Source organism: Pleurodeles waltl, chromosome 5 (genome assembly GCF_031143425.1).
Source record: "Pleurodeles waltl isolate 20211129_DDA chromosome 5, aPleWal1.hap1.20221129, whole genome shotgun sequence".
Lineage (NCBI taxonomy): Eukaryota > Metazoa > Chordata > Amphibia > Caudata > Salamandridae > Pleurodeles > Pleurodeles waltl.
Window position 1 is genome coordinate 457,878,133 of NC_090444.1, and position 17,834 is coordinate 457,895,966.

A 17,834-nucleotide genomic window follows, 5' to 3' on the forward strand; every position below is an offset into this window, starting at 1 on the left:
AAACACGATTGCTTTTGAGAACTGGTAACACTTGCTTCTTGTGAAAGACACAACATTTGCACGTTGTACTGGGCTTTGTGCCTTCCTAATTTTGCTTTCATTTTGAAAAGTTAGCATATTTGGATGTCGATGAATTTTAAACTCACTGTTATTAAAATGCTGCAAAAGTGTCATGCACATTTCAACCAATAATTGAGTCCCTTCTCCAAAAAAAAACATGAAAATATTCTGAACCAGAAATCTGCTCAGATGATCTCTGAATTTATAGACCTAATTGTAAAATCCAGTCGAGTTTCCCGTTTAATTTAAGCACATGTAAATCATCTCTATTGACATTCATATTATGTCAATTTACCCCCTGATTATTCACTGAGGCTGTACTAAAAATATGAGTGGATGTTGTTATTTGGCTCTAGCTACCCCAGTTTCAATTAAATGCTCTCAGCGAAAGACCCAGGATAAATAACTTTGGAAAGGTGAACAGAGGGAATTATGAGTTCGAAAGGAATCTAAAAATATCGGCATTGTGTTCTGCTTTTTGAGGAGCAAATGTCTGGTTATGAAATGCGGACATTATTATGAATTATTCTGTGGATAGCACAAAGACAGAGTAAAGCTAATGTAAGGGTTGATATATAGTGTTGCTCCACAGCGTATGAATTTGCATTTATGACCTAATAAAATAGATTACTCGGTTTATATGATCTTTCAAAATATACAGAACATGCTTTTACAAGAAGAGCCCGTTCCTTCTTCGCCTCAATGATATGTTTAAAAACACAGAGGCAGGAGCATTTTATTGTATTGAATAAGTAGGTTGCATATGTAGATCCACAAGCAGGAGATATCTGTTCAGAGCATTGGATCGGAGGATCCACAGATCATATACTACAGAAGTCTCTCAACCACCTACTGCCATGCTGTTAGGATAAAACAGTTTTTCGTTCAGAGCCATAGGAAAGCAGTATTTCATTAACAACCACAGGAAAGCAAATGATACAAAGATGTTGTCAAGAGTGAAGTAATCAATGGGCTACATGGTATGCAAAAAGGAAAAAGTTAACATAGGGGAACAAGAGAAAACTACTTTCCTTAAACAGAATATAAAGTTGCCATGAATGAAAACACGGAGAAAATATTTTCACAATGCAAGATTATAAGAAAACATACATCCAGAAAGTTTTCAATCTGATGTGCAGCACAATCCCACCAGTTCAATAAGTGTCTTCCAATATTATTTTGGCCGAAATAACTTGTTCAGATCCTGGAAATACCGGGTATTATTCATTTTTCAATTTAATAGTACTCAAATTACCTAGCTCGGATAATGCAGGGCTGGCTTGACCTTGCCAGGATTAGAGTTCTTGACTTGTAGTTCGCTGCAGGTGTCAGTGATAATTAGTGATAAACAAAAAGTGCTATTGTAAATTACCTGGCAACGGAGATGGTTAAAAAGAGGCCCACTCACCAAATGGACCATTTATAAGCAAACACAAGTACAAACTCCTGACTAAATATTTGAAAATTAATCACATAAAAGGTGAATTCCGTCTCAGCTCACCCCAGAATAGTGGAATATTGAAAGAAGCAACTTCAGAGCCAAAGGCGCCAATAATGGGATTTGCTTTCCAATTACATATGTGACAGTCTTACAATAAGAAGAGGTCTTCCATCAGACCTAAAGTTAAGTCCTTAGGAGAAACCAGTCTTTACCATCATTAACCTCACCTGTATCATGTGTATTAAGTGAGAAGCTGACGCTAGAGGAGCACAGGATCTAGATGAGAGTCAGATACAACTACACTCGATATGTCCTACAATGGATGCTTTTGGGGATGGTTATTGTATTTGGGGATAGTTTGTTGTTGTAGGACATTGGCATAGTTTGGAATGTGTGATAGCCTCGGGTTTTGTTATATTGTGAAAGTGTTAGTTGTGTTGGATGTTACATGAGCTTGAGAAATGAGGTGTTACTTTCTTCGGGCTACACATCTGCTACAATAACATTCACAGTATAATGACAATATGTTAATGCTGTTTAGCGATAAGCTAATTGTTTTGACTTTTGCTTTAGAAATACGGTTTATGAGATAGTCTCTAATACTAAGGCCCATATTTATACTTGTTTAGCCCCGCATTTGCATCATTTTTTGACGCAAAAGCGGCGCAAAGTTACAAAATACAATTGTATTTTGTAAGTTTGCACCGCTTTTGCGTCAAACGACGTCACAAATGCAGCGTTAAAAATGTATAAATATGGGCCTAAGTGCATTGACATCCTTCTCCTGTTGCCTTGCTCCGATACATGTCTGTGACTCCTCATCATTTTCTTCTCGATCTTTATCTAAATCGTATCCTTCCACAAACATAGGCATATGTCACCTAATACATATGCTATGTAGCATGCTGTATAGAAGAGTGATGCTGGAGGCCTTTCAAAGGCAGTAAGCCAGTGCACAACACAATCAGTGTTGGCATCTGAATTATGAGTTGAGCAGCCCAAATGCACGCTCAGTTTTATTGCATCTGTAGCTGTGTGCCTGATTATACACCCACTCTCCTGCTGTTCAGGGTCAATGGTGCGGAGTTATGAGATGCGGCTGATTGTATAGCAAGGGTATACTAAAGTCTTTGGAGCATGTAATTAGGGATGATGGTAATAGACTGCTCAATGTATATTTTATGATTATATGACTGTTAGAAAAGGAATTTCTGGTTGGCTGGGGTATGTACCTAAGCCAGGCAGAACCCAGCCACTCTAGTCAGGGCGAGGGAGTTACACCAGCCGGAGAAAACCCCTGCTCACCGCCTTGGTAGCTTGGCACAAGAAATCAGGACTAACCCAGAGGCAATGTGTAAGATGATTGCACAACACAGATAACACATGTGATGCACTAAACGCACCACCAAGGAAACACAATTTGATAGTAATACCCTGCTACACAAGAAATTGTCAGAACAATACTCAGTTACTGGTACTCTGCAAAAGCCAGCAATAGTCACAAAGGTTACCGATTATTCTGCAACATAAGCAGTAGTCAGGAAAACAATATAATTAGGAATGCACATATCATGGAAAACAAGTTACCAACATGGTAACACTGTATCATGAAATGTAGAGTAAAAGTTATATGGCGCAAATGTCATCAAACCATCAGAAATGGCCAGAACCATGAGCATTCCTTGCCTGTTCATAGGCCAAGTCCCTGGGGCCACACAGAGGGACTCCAGTGCACTGTTCACGCTAAATGGGGCCCCACAATAATTTTTTGTGGGGACGGGGTCTCCGTTGAGCTTTCCCTCCCGCCCAGCAAGCTGTTTCACAAAGAACGAGGGAGGGGAAGCACGCTCTCCCTCCTTTCCAATGTGGAGAACTCTCAGCGAAAGAAAATGCCCAAAAGGGCGCAACTCGCCTAAAAGCACCCAGGGGCCACGACCGGCTCTCACAAGGACAGGAAAGGTCACTGTACCTATGAACATCAGAGCTCTCACGCTCCTCATGCAGCAACTGGGGAAGAGGGACTTAACCTCACCTCCCTGAGTCCTTCTTGTGGGGGGGCCCCTCCTCGAATGGTGGTGCCTTGTACAAGCCCTCTGCCAGGCGGGCCTCCATTGAGGCTTCCTCTCCACCCGGTGAGAGGAAAGAGGCTCTCGCAGCCTCTCGCACCTCGGGGGACCACGTGTCTCCCCCCAAATGCCCTGCCCCAGCACAGGTGGCCCTTGGGCACCCCAGCAGGCAAGAGGGACCTCAATGAGATTTCCTTCCCTCCTGTTGCCACTTCTTCCCTCTGTCACTCACCCGCGGCCTATCTGGTGTGAGAGTGATTTGGAAATGATCGTCCTGGGCTGCCGCAGGAATTTGGCAATAGATGGTGACTGTTGTTCCCTGGGGGAACGCTCCTGCGTGCACCTCTCCCCCAGGGGCACAGATGAAAGGCATGCTTTGCACATCTTACGATTTAGTCAACTCGCCTGGGTCGCGATGGTGATTCCTCAGCAGCAACTAGTGGAGCACTTCAAGACGCTGTCCGTTGACCAAATGATACAGCGCTTAGAACATGACTAATGAAGCCCACAGACAGCGCTTCAAATGTGCTCAACTTGCAAAGAATAAAGCTTTGGGGACACGCTTCTGACCACCCAAAAGTGAAGCAATCTTCCTGCCCAGGCTTCAAGGCAGGAATATGGTTGGAGGGGGCCGGGGGTGCACCACCCAGCACCTGGAGACAGCAGAAATGGGGCACAGGGTGGCAGGGCCCAGGCAAACAGGCCAGCACTACGGCTTGCAGTCGGTGGTAGTTCCTCCTAGCGACCCAGCAGGTCACAGGTCAGCACAACAGCAGCAGTCCAAGGTGGTTCCTGGTGAGTCTCTCCAGCAGCATCCTGTGTCCATTTCAGTAGTTCATCAGTGTTTCTCTTAACATGGGGAAAACCCCTTGTACTTATACTCAGTTTTGGAAAGCTTTCACAAAAATGGGGAGAAGAGGTTCCAACCAGTTCACACTGATCCTAGGAGTATTCCCTCTGTCCTCCGGCGTAGGATCCAGACATCAGTTGGGGGTAAAGAAGCCCTTGGTATGAGGCCAGGGCACAGCCTTTACAAATGCAGGTGTCCCCCGCATCTCCTTCTCTCAACCCAGGAAGACCATTCAATATGCAGATGCACCTCTGTGACACCTCCACCCTCCCTGTGTACAGTCTGTCTATAAGGTATGCACAAAGCCCCGCTGTCCCTCTGTTCCAGAAGAGGATTGGAGTCAAGCTGAAAAAACGCAGATTCATAAGCACAGAGAAATGCTCACTTTCTAGAAGTGGCATTTATATAATGGTAAAAAAAAATCCACCTATATCAGTAATCTCCATTTCTCACTACCATTATAATCATATCAAACATGCCTAATCTACCCCTCAAAGATCAGACAATAACCCCTAGACATAAGGCAGGACATTTCCAGTGCAATCCTACCAGCAAGGCAGCAGTCACAGCAGTGAGAAACTAAACAGGCTGCTTGTCGCTACCAGGACAGACCACTCAACCAGGCACATGTCCTGACTCTTACATACGTAGCACCCTGCCCATAGGGCTAGCTAGGGCCTACCATAGGGGTGACATATCTAGTAAAAGGGGAGTTCCAGACCTTTCAAGTAAATGTAGATGCCAGGTCCCTGTGGAAGTAAACTGTGCACGCATGCCTTGCACTAGCAGGCCTGAGGCAGATTTAAAAGGCTACTTCTATGGGTGGCCCAAACTGCGCTCCAGGCCCATTAGTAGCATTTAATTTACAGGCCTTGGGTATAGAGATACCACTGTACAAGGGACTTACAGGTCAGTTAAATGTGCCAATTAAAAGTAAGCCAGTCATACCAACTTTAGAAGGGAGAGCACCTGTATTTAAGCACTAATCAGCAGTGATAAAGTGCTCAAAGTCCTAGAGCCAACAACAAGAGGTAAAAAAAAATAGGAGGAGGGAGGCAAAAAGTTTGGGCATGATCCTGCAAAAAGGGCCAGGTCCAACAATTACCTTTTTAATTTATAATTAAAAAGAACTTATGCACATTTGATCTGAGTGTTGATATGTTATTTAAAGTACCAGGCGGCTTTGCCATTGTGTTTGTCATATACATGTGTGGAAGTTGCTGACAATCGTTGGCCTCACTACTTTCATTTAACATGTATTTTTTTCTGTTGTGTGTATGTTCTGTCTATCAATAGTGTAGAGAGAATGGGGTTTAAAGGCAAACGTGCTCACACATTAACCACATGCGTCTTGGGGGATATATTTCTATTGCGTATGGAATCCTTCTGTTAAAAAAAATCATAGATTCATGAGTTGGTCCTGGGAATCATGTGCAACAGTGGCTAAAAATTAGATCAGCATCACTGAGCAACTATACATTTCTGCTGTACATTTTGAAGTCTATAGAGTGTTCTGTTATCTTTACCCCAGTGGCATAGAACTTTATTGTAGTGGCATTCACTGTGTGGAACCAAACTGTAAAATTGTGTTTTAGGGCACTAATGTGAGCAGGGCTCCCATCGCTGCCTGAGAACCTTCAAAGGGTTTCTAAGTGATTTCCCATTTTGATGGCTGTCTGTGCTCTAGGGTCTCCTTGTGCAAAGAAATGTATGGCAACCAGGTGTTTTTTGAAGAGAATACTGCTTTTCTGATAGCAATATGTGGTTGCAAAGCCTGCCCACTAATACTTAAAAAGTGGTTGATGTTCTCTATGTCCAGCTGTTAAAGTCTTTAAAACATAGGCTCAACTCATGTTTATGGGATCTAGGCATACCCTGGGAATTATAGGCCCCCGCTAATGACTTTATCTGCATGTGGAAACACCTCTAATTGGATGGAGCAATATTAATGCATAAAACCATATGGTAATTTCACTCTGCCTGAACATTCAGGGAACACATCTTTGAAATTCTGATGACCGCCTGTGAAATCTTGCTACCTACCAACTTTCAGAAAGGCACTAAACAAAAGCTGTTAAAAAAAGTCTGTACATTATTAGCAGACGCTGCCCGGTCATGCACCTTACTTGAGGAGGAGCCCCTCCCCTAGCATCATTTTTCATCAAGTTCCTACTTATAGCTTTCTTGAAAGCCACCTTTGGCCTATGCTCCTTAGCTGACACGCAGCCTGTGGATTCCCTATATGTTCCATCTTAATCCAAAATGTGCCATGAAGTAGCCTCAACAACTGGTAGCTCAAAAAAATGGAATAAAAGGAAAGTAATACAAAATTTGAAAGCACAATCAGAGTCATGTAGATCCTAAATAGGAAGTGAGCAGTAATGGAAAATCATCCAAAATGCAGCCACCCCTGCAGTCCCCACCTTATTTAGAGTGCCAGGAAATGCAGTGCTTGTGGTTGACTCCGACATCGCAGAGGCCATCAACACAGTTTAAAGCAACAGGAAATTATGACAGAACAGGCTCCAAATGTAGACATGCTAGTTACTCACCATTTTTCATGCCATTCCCTCTGTGTAATATCTCAATGTAAACTATGGCCCTCATTACAACCTTGGCGGTCTGACGAGGCCGACCGCCAAGGTTGTACCACCAGTCGACCGCCCATGCGGCCGGAAACCCACCGCCCGTATTTGGACATCCCCAACAGAGTTTCTGCCCGCCGGCCCAGCGGGGATGTCGGTCGTAACATTGCAGCTGGCTCCTAATGGAGCCGGCGGCAATGTGGCGGTTTGGCGGGTGCAGTAGCACCCGTCACGCTTTTCACTGTCTGCCAGGCAGACAGTGAAAATCGCGACGGGCTGTGCCTGGGGGCCCCGTGACTCCCCTTCCCGCCAGCCTTTCCGCCAGGCTGGCGGGAAGGGCAGTCAAAATCCCCAGGGCAGCTCTGCAAGCAGCGTTGCCCTGGCAGATTCAAACCGCCGGGACAACCATGGCGGAAAACCACCGGTCCCAGCGGTGTGACCACAGCGCTACCACCGTGGTCAAAATATGGCGATTTGTACCGCCAGCCTGTTGGCGGTATGATCGCCACTTCAACCCTATTGGTCTTTGACCGCCAGGGTTGTAATGAGGGCCTATGTTGCTCTTTCATACAAAGCCCTGCAAATGTTTCTGGTGTTCCGGGAGGAAATTCCCAAGATATTAGGGGCACTGGTAACATTGCCTAGGTGACTAGGTCCCAGCTCCCACTTACCTTGGACTGGCCTTCCACCAGTCTAAGGCTATTCCGGACCCAGCCGTCTCGCATAAGACCCCACATCTCTGCACTTTTCCTTCATGCCTGTCATATCTCTGTGCTTAGCCTTACATGCCCTCTGTCAGGAGTGGCTTCTGTTGCTGCTCTGCTTAGTTCTTTTGTCATTAATACTCGTTTATGCCCCTGTGTTCATTTCACCTTTTTGCCTTTTGTACTTTTTTCTGCCTCTGTGCCCATATCCCCTTTCTGTCTTTTTTACTTGTTTCTGCATCTGTGCCCATTTTGCCTTTTTGTCTTTTGTACTCGTTTCTGCCTCTCTGCCTGTTTTTCTCTGCCCGGTCTTTGTGCTCCCCCTTTTGTCCCTCCCACGCTCCTCCAGTCTCCCTCCTCCCCCTGTTCTTACCTGCTTCTCCCTCATTTCTTATCCTGCATGCTTTTCCAGCTGCCACCTTGTGTTGCTTTTCCTGCCCATCTATAGCCTCAGCCCCATGCTACACATCAGAACCATCACTTCACTCCTTGGCTTCCACAAGAAGCCGAAGAACTGATGTTCAACTAGGAGCACCTCGTAACCTATGCTCCTGCTCTGGGAACTGGATACCCTCATGGGTAATTAGCTGCACCATACAAATCTACATAACTACAGGTGGGAGAGGTGACCCAAATCATCTCATTGTATGCTGATGATGTTCTGATGTATATCCACTTACCTGCAGAGGCGGTACAACTATTATTACACCATTTAGAGGAGTATAGTAGAGTGTCTGGCCTGCGTGTCTTTAGGAAATCACTGTTATTTCCACTGTGGAGGCTGTCCTTGTTGCCATGAGATCAGTTACCTGACTTTGACCTTAAGTGGGAATGTGAGATCTTCCAGTACCTTGACATCAGGGTCACAAGGACAGCTACTGACTACTACAGTTTTAATGTTGACAGAGTGTTGTGAGACTTAACCAGGTCAGAGGACTTTTGGAATATGTTGCACTTAGTTATGGGAAGGGAGGCTACTGCAAAAATGTATTCCTCCTGCATGCCTGTATTTGGTTCAGAATGCATTGTTCCCCTTACTGAGCAAGTCTTTCGGAAACTGCAACCTACTCAATTTACTGATATTGGCCAGGAAACACAGTAGGGTATCTCTCTCTATTCCGAAGCAGGACATGGAGGAGGGTGGCCTGGTCCTCACAGAATCACAACTCTATTACTTTGCTGCACACCTGCAGCATACAGCTCAGTGGCTAATAGATACTGACAACTGGTAAAAAAGGCTTCTTCAGGGCATGAAAGGGAATGACACACAACGTGTCTATTTGTATGGGGGCTGACGGACAATCCGATATCCTATTTGTTGAGTCACACTGCCCAGCCCTGGTAATAGGTGGTGAAGAAGGTGCTGTGTAGGGCCCACTTTGAAAGGGAGGTAATCATTTGGGATCTCAAACTCTTTCACTCTACTGATCACATCATGTCTATGGTGAGATGGAAAGAGGGTGGATGCTTATTAACAGATCTGTACCTAGGGGGAGGTCTTCACTGCATTCTCAGAGGAACAAGGTACATTTGCTGTGGGATGGAACCATTTCCTGCAATATGCCAAATTAAAAAATACCACATAGGAAATATGGAGCAAGCATCCAGTAGCCCTATCGCCCTCACCAACAGTGTGGGGGCTCCTTAAATGGGGGGAGGGTCAACACCTCATCACTTTATTCTATAAAGCGCTTGAAGGAGACAAGGCTAAGGGCTCATACAAGGCATGGACAGCATGTGATACAGAGATGAAGGAGCCCATTGAGGACTCCGATTGGGGATATGCATGCAGCCTGGGAAAAAGGTATCCTGCAAAAATAGATTTAAACTGTTACACTTCACCTACCTACATCACACTTACATAACACCATCCTGGTCAAATAGGATTGACCCCAACAGGGTGGCACAGTGTGCATGTTGTGGGGAGGACGGTGCCACGTTCCCCACACCTGGCATGACTGAGCACAAGAGTAAATTAATTCTGGGAGGAGGTTGTGTCCCGAAGTGAGGGAGCTACAGGGATTACTGTCCCCATGACACCCGGGCCATGCTTATTGGGTTTGGTAGTGAATCCCATGATCTGTACAAGCTCCTGCAATTGGTTCTGCTACTTACAAAGTGCAGAGTGGCTATTGGGTGGATGGGGTCGCGAGCTCCTAGTGGGGCTTTGTAGGTCAGGGATGTTTTTGAGTGGGGAGTTGCAGAGGACCCGCACCTGTGACATTCTCGCACTGGACTCTTTTAAGGAGGGTAAAGACTCAGACATCGATTCAGATCTGGAAGGCCTGGAAACAGGATGATATGCAGAGCATTATTGTATGTGAGAGATGTCATTACCAAGTACAGTTCTGGGTTATGAATATCCATGTTCAGATCACTGGCTTGGTATATGTGATTTTATTCACTCTGGGAGGGTACTGGCTGGAAATCAACTGAGTTATGTGAACTGGTACCTGCGCTTGTTAACATGCACTGTGTGTTTGTTTTCCATACAATACATGCAAAAATAAAGGTTTGAAACAAATCCGCATAACATAACCATGTGGGAGCTAGATATATGCCCCTGGTTTCTGCATGTATTTTCATTACCCACATTTGATCAGGAATGTACACTTTCAGAAAAGAATGCTGGAATCGATGCCATAGGCACTTTACATTCAAGAAGGTTCAAACTGCTCCCCCACAAACTGCTGTGGGGTACATTTTTCACTTCTAGTGTGGACTGACTTGACTGTGGCAGATCATCTTTCATGGCACATGGCTGGGTGGTCCATCCACCCAATAATCTCTATGCCTCATGGTCACTTCAAAATATGAAAAATTGAAAGAAATATTACTTGTATATTTTGCTGTTTGATTAGAATATGTTTTCTTCGTTTCCTGCCATGTTTCCAAGTACAGCATTCAAAATAACAAACCATAACATATGATGGCAGACCATAATATAACTTCTGAATATCATAACATGGCATAATATATCACAGATTTGGGAGTGTACGACACACAAAAGACAACCAGAAAAATAACCCACAATCTGAAACACTAGGGTACAATAAATTAAGCAACTCTCTGACCAAGAAAGTTGAGCAAACCTAGAAAACTCTAGCTTTGATAGTCACATTTGCCAAACAGTAAATTGACACAGCCATTCAACTACTCTTTAACTGCCTTGATGATTACCAACATAATCTACCTAAAGGAAGCCTACATGCAGGTTGACCACACCAGTTCGGATTCATCTTTGTTTGAGATCTTGGGAAAGAAGGCTATCACATTTGTTCCATATAGGTCGTCATCAAAGTGAACTCGAATGAAACTCCCGTATAGATTTTGGATTGCACTGAATACCTTGCCATTTGCTGTGAACCCACCACTATCATATTTTGAAAAAGAAGATGGACAAAACCACCCTGAAATATGTGAAGCTGTATATTTCTCATACAGAGCTTGTTATACTTTTTTCTCAGAACAACTAATCAGTAATCAATAAATTACGCTAAAATATTCAATTACCTGCAAACTAAGTTGTTTGATAACAATTAACAATTGAGGAAAATCACTGACCACTTTCCAATTAATCAACTTTTAAGGACTTCCCTTTGCAACACTTATATTGATTTATTTCAAATTGTGCACCAAATTAATCTTAACCTCTCCATCTAGGCTTCTTTAAACCATTAATCCCAGATATTTAATTGAATGTTTAGTTCAATTAAAATGTATAACTACCCTCAATTAATGTAACAATATCACAGGCACCACCCATTCTCTTGTAATCTGAAGTACATCCAGAATGCATAATCAAAATTTGCATTTCTGGAACTGAGGCATCAGATTAGGAAATCAGGAGCAAAGTGGCATCAGGAAATAGCAAAGTGTTACAGCATATAAATGTAGATCCCCTCCCCTTAAACCTTCTTATTGAGCTCTATTTCCACAATAAATAGCTCCAAGAATGTTTCAAATAGGAAAGTTGTTGAGGAACAACTGATCATCATGCCACTTCACACTGCAAATGCACAGGAAGTCAGACAATCAAATAATTCCAAGCAACTTTATTAAAACGGTTCAAGTATTGCTATTTTGAAGAAGTTGTTTAGTTTAGCTATCACCCAATGTTATGAAATCCTTGCCATCCACTGGTGTAACCTGTTTTCTTTTTTATAACTATCAGTGAAGTAAAACTGTTCAGCCTCCTCCAGTGTATTTATGATAGTATTGTTGCAACAATAAAGATAATGGAACATTGCAGATAATTTTCACACACTCCAGATCTTTAATCGTCTTGTGGAATGGAAGTTGAGCTTAGCTGGAGATTTTAACATGGTTCAGTATATTTTCATAGATAAATCAAACACCATAAACAATGCTTGCAGAAAAAGAGAGAGGAGAATTAGATACAGTGAAAATATTTGGACTGATTTGCTTTATCCTAGAGATCGAAGTATGTATTTCTATGTTCAGTGAAAGTACATTTTTTAACATTGTCTTTGTGTGTAATTGTTGAAACATTGATCTGTAATGTAGATGTTTTCAACTCTGATGAATCTTGTTCTGGTTTACTTGAACCCCCATACATCCACACACATGCACTCACGCATCCACACTCTTACAAACATGCACCCCCACTCAACTACCCACTCGCTACACACACACCCATTCACTCAGAGACACAAACTGAACACACACACTGAAACATGCATTCACGCACTTACATGCACTCAGGCACACCCAGGCAAATGCACACATGCACATGAACACCCCCATTCACATGCACACATGCACACAAACATTCATATTCAATTGCATACAGAAAAGCATTCACAACCCCCTCCACATAAACGCACGCATACACCACCCCTCCACATACATGCACGCATTCACCTCGTTCCTCCCCTTCTGCATACTCGCACTCATACTACACCCCCCCATCAGCATACTCTCACTCATACAACACCCTCCTCCACTCTGCATACTTGCATTCACACACGCAGACACCCCCACCCTTCACATTCTAACTACCACACACGCACTCACACACGCAGACACGCACACACAGACACCTCCCCCCGTTGGACGATCACTTACCTTCTCTGTCGAGGAGGTCATCCGGGAGGGGATGGTTTCTGGCGGCTCGTAATGCAGCGGGCGGAGTCTTGCAGGTGTGGCGGAGCTGGTGATGCATCAGCATCTTCAACTCCGTCTGTAAATGGACAATAACTCCAAATATGGCAGTGAGCCTACCGCCATCACTGGTGGTATGCTGGCTGCAGCGGCTTCGGCGGTCTCTGAAAAAGATTTGTAATATTTGGAATATCAGCTTTATTACTGATTTGGTACTTAATGCAGTGCCTTAAGTTAAGCCTCCCTGTTCTGCACCATAGATACCATAGGTTTGAATTTAGGTTAATTTAGTGACTTTTGGAATTCACCCTGTTGGGATAGTGTCATTATTCCTTCAGGTGGGAGACTGCCCATCTCGAATAATAATCCACTCTTATACATTCCTGCTCTAATGGAAACAAACCAGCCCAAACTGCCAGACAAAGTCACTTCTGAAGGAGATTATAAGCAATCCAAGACTGGATAGTGGACCTCACAGGATGCATCTTCATTCATATGAGACAGTGAGGATTATACTCTGTGTGATAGAACGTGTTCATGTTCCTCCTTGGTGAGGGGTACTCAATTCAGAATTGGTGGGATGTTCAGGAAAGACTTCAACAAACATGATATTCGAGAGCACCAGTGTATCAGGGCAGAATAAATTAACAAGCCCAGAATGTCTTGATATTGATCTTATGTGACTGACACTAAAACCTCTCTTTTTCTTTTCTTTTTTATTACAGTCTCCATCTGCACTAAAGAGATAACATCGGGAGGGGTCATTGAAGGAGTGCAGCACTAGCTTCAGAATAAAACCTTTATACACATAATGATTTCATAAATAATCCTGGGCCTCAAATGTAGTGCTCGATGATCAGCCATCAGAATAACAAAGATGACCCTATGAGCTATCATCCTCTTTTGTAATGTCAACTGCAGACTCATCATTTGTTACTGCCCAACTGATGTAGCGGTGTAGAAATGGCATTCTGAATTCATGTATGTTAAAGTTTTCCATTCAGTGCAGTGATCACCACAGAAAATCTAGGGGAAGAAAATGTTAAATTCCCCAGACACATCCTTTGAGGCTCATGTAATAATGAGAAAGCAATCATGAGGTCTGCCCCACTATTCTGGGAAATGACTCATGTGTGGTATTTCTTTGTGTGTGTCAAATAACCTTTGCAGTTGTTATGCTCAAGCTAAGTAAGGCGAGTCTCCTAGATGGGAAAGGGAATCCATGATTATCCCTTTGCATCAGACCATACAATTAAACAATTATGTTTAAATGTAACAACCTACTTCTCAGTTTATTATTGTGGCAGATCTGATCTGACATCTTTTCTTGGGCAGGAGACCCATATCAGGCAATTGTCTGGGTGATTTAATCATGTTGCTCACCAAAAGAGTGCAAGACTTTGGAGGGTAATACTGGCCCACCCAAAATGATATTCCTTTTGTCGTAAGTGGCTAAAGCTCCAATGGCAAAGCAATGTCACTAATAATGATTGGTGTCTGCTTATCATAGCAGCCACCTTTTTACTTTTGTACCATTATTGATGCTGGCTACTAGCTCTCTTACTTGTATATGTTGTGAATGAGAGTACTTAGGCACTGTAGAGATTAGGGTAGGGCTACAGTGTATGAAGCCTTAAGGTTTGTAGGATTCAGCATATAGTTCAGTGGTAATCAGTGCTGTTGCCCCTTCCACTCTGTATTCATCTGTTTTGCTCCTTGATTACCTCCCAGAGTTCTTGTGACGTTTCATGCATCTACCTGATACACATCTGGATACAGATATAGTGATGAAAGTAGGAAGGACCTTTTGTTGCTCTGGGCCCGTAGCATGCCACTACCAGGTGAAGATCCTACAACATGAACACAGCATCAATGGAAAAATTGAATGGCCAAATAGCAGGGCCAAGTATAAATGCCTTGCACAGTAAACCAGGACTGCCTTTGCCTTTTGTTGCTGGACAAAATGTATATGGAACTAATGCTCAATCAGGAAGTGACAGTCTAGCCTGAAATTAGTTAAATTGGGCAGTAGCACAATGACAAAAAATTGCAGTTTGTCCTGAATGGGTGTCTAAAAAGTTTGGGATTAACTTCAAATTTGACTGGACAGTTGGACTTGGAACATCTGCCCCAGACTGAACATAACCTTCTTCCATTATGTTCAGTGCTCACGTGTTACAAAGGACCTCAATGTACCTGTGTACAGGATTGCTGTGCCCAGAGAGGCTGGCTGTTTCTCTTTTGGTGCTAAAAGCTATATTCCAAGTATATACTTCCACAAGTGAAGACTAGGAGGAGGACTGCCCTGTTCTACCAAGAGTTCACATTCAGCATGTACAGCTTTTCTGTTAGGAGAAAATCCCAAGACAAGACTGAGAGTACTGCTAGAAAGTAAGCTTAAAATCACTACCTAACCTTTTACTGCTATGCATGCCTTCATTTGTGAGTTACCCACAAAGCCTACACAATTACCACTGTTGATGCTTGGAGTGAGTGTTTTTGGAGGCATTGGTATCATGTGAGGCCTAGTGTCCATCCTCTGCCTTACCATAATCCTTTTTTGTGTGTTGCTGATGTTCATGTGAGGCCCGGGTATGGCATCAGAAAATTGTAACCAAAACATTATCTGACTTAAACATTGTATGTTAAATATTATTTACAAATATATTACACCACTGTAGTTGATACCAGAAACTTTACACCAAATGCGATGATATTTATAAGCAATATTTAGGGCACAATATATCTGTCAAATGACATTTCTGTAAACAATATTCTGGCGTACAACCTATTCAGATACTTGCCTTGGCTGGTGACAGTCCATAAGAAACAGAATAGATAAATATGTCTCTCCAGTGTGTTTGTATCCTACATACATTTCCAATTGGTGTTCAAGCAAAATAAGGCCAAAGTGCTTTAGTACCTTCATTTCCTCTATGAATACTTTACCCACAGAATCTGCTCCCCATCACCATGGTACATCTATCACGACCAACCACCACTACCCATGCTATTCCTAGATACTGGCTCATCCTCCTTAAACTTGAGCTGTCGCTGCTGACAAAAACGGGTTAAACATGGTTCCAGCACCTGGCTTTCATGTATCTGCACTGGAAACAACTAAAAAGAACTTTGATGATAAGAATGCTGCCAAAGGTGAAACTTGCAGTTGAGTAAAGAGTGGGATACCTTCCTGAACAAAAACGATCATTAGAGGCTTTCTACTCTTTCTTTGCCCTGCAGAATGCAGCACAGGTAGAAATACAAAGAAGGGAAATAAATACATTTCTCATTATTACACCTCTGCTGAGTATGCACACCAATTTGACGTAAACCCAGGTTTATGAGTCTTTGGGAAAGCCCATGCTCCACCAATGTAACTCTTGCCCAATGCAAAGTAGTCCAAGGCAGTGCAAGGCGCTGCATTGGATGACTTTGTATTTAATAAACCATGCAAAGCCATGCAAAATGGCTTTTCATGGCTTAGTAAACACCCAAAAAGATTTTGTGTCGGCGCTGCGACACAAAAGTGATGTACCCTGATGAAAAATTTGAGTAAACCTGGGCCTCAATTCACATTTCAGGATTTAGCAGTTGTATCTGGTCTTCTGTTTACAAACTATAACCACTATATCTTGGTTTGAGCTTGGTAAATTGGACTGTGAATAAGTTAACACTCCACCACAGTTCTCATTCAGGTTCTAGTGAGTGATGTAAGCAGCCTGTTCGTTGGAATTTCCAATTCTTATAAGGTAGTGGGAGCAGGCGCTCGACACAAGATATGATTCCTACATGAAAACCTTGTTTATGCAAGATTAATGATGCAACCCTGAAAGGTCCAGCTAGCATAGGGCCATAAGGTGGCTGCAGGGCAGTACTTTCTAAATTATATTCATTTTAAGCTATGAATATAGTTTAGTGGTTTGTGAGGTCGTCATTCATTAACATATAGGGAATCATAGCAGTATCAGTGTGCGCCAGCACGATTAGGATTGTGCCGTCAGTTTTCAGTGAATAGTTGTTTCTGTCTCACTCTTGTCTTATATCGGGTTAAATGACTCATACATTTTTAAGACATTAAGAAGGCATTTTTTGTGATACTTGTTTTTTTACTCCAAGCTTGCTGTAAGCATGTCCTACTCCAGGTAATTTAACACAAAATGTCGCAGAGGTCCCAAATAAGGCACATCTTAACACAGGAAATGACTATTGAAATAGAAATGGAAATGCAGGAGAAATCCATACTTTAGGCAAGACAAAAACCCTTCTACTCTCAGAAAACGTTTTGTAAATATGCTTTCTCTAATGGGGCAAAACGTGTTTTTCTTCAAGGCGCATTTCTGTTTCACTAAACACACATGGCTGTCTACCGTATCCCTAGTGATCTGTAATATGTTGGTCGCCTAAAGATTAATAATAATAATGTTCAGATGAATGTCTAGATCCGATATATGTTTCAGTATTAGGCGTTCATAATTATAATTAGAGCATATCTTTCAGGAAAGTGACAAGTTCAGAAAGAATAGTGTCACTTGGATTGAATAAAATCACCCATAACTGATGAAGATTATTATGATACAATTTACCTGCATTTCACAGACTTCATATTTCCATGTCACATGCTTTATATTTTCCTTATCAGCAACTAGAATTAAATTAATTTAAGTGCGGTAGTGACTATGTAATGTGTGCCGGCCTATACAAATATACTATTGACCCTCAAAGGACATTTGTTCCAGATGTGTTTTCTAGAAAACCAATGATTACCCTAATCCAGATGTCTTGCTGCTAATGTATATTATGAGATGACACAGAGAAAAAAATGTATTAATATTAACAAATGTGATACATTAATCAAATGATAGATGTTAGAAATGGGGTCTTTGGTTGGCAGTCAGGTTACCCCCTGTCCAAGCAAGGACCCTCACTCTAGTCAGGATAAGTCGCACACAATCCAAATTATCCTGTGCCCACCCTCTGGTAGCTTCGCATTGAGCAGTCAGG

General features: G+C 42.7%; 1 long non-coding RNA gene across 1 annotated transcript in view; it reads left to right on the forward strand.

Moving 5' to 3' along the window:
• Positions 1–17,386, forward strand: part of LOC138297271 (uncharacterized) — a 29,629-nt gene extending 12,243 nt beyond the window's left edge. The window contains exon 3 of the long non-coding RNA XR_011203988.1: positions 13,556–17,386. This is a non-coding gene — a long non-coding RNA (uncharacterized lncRNA). The remainder of the gene's footprint in view (positions 1–13,555) is intronic.
• Positions 17,387–17,834: the final 448 nt, after the last annotated feature.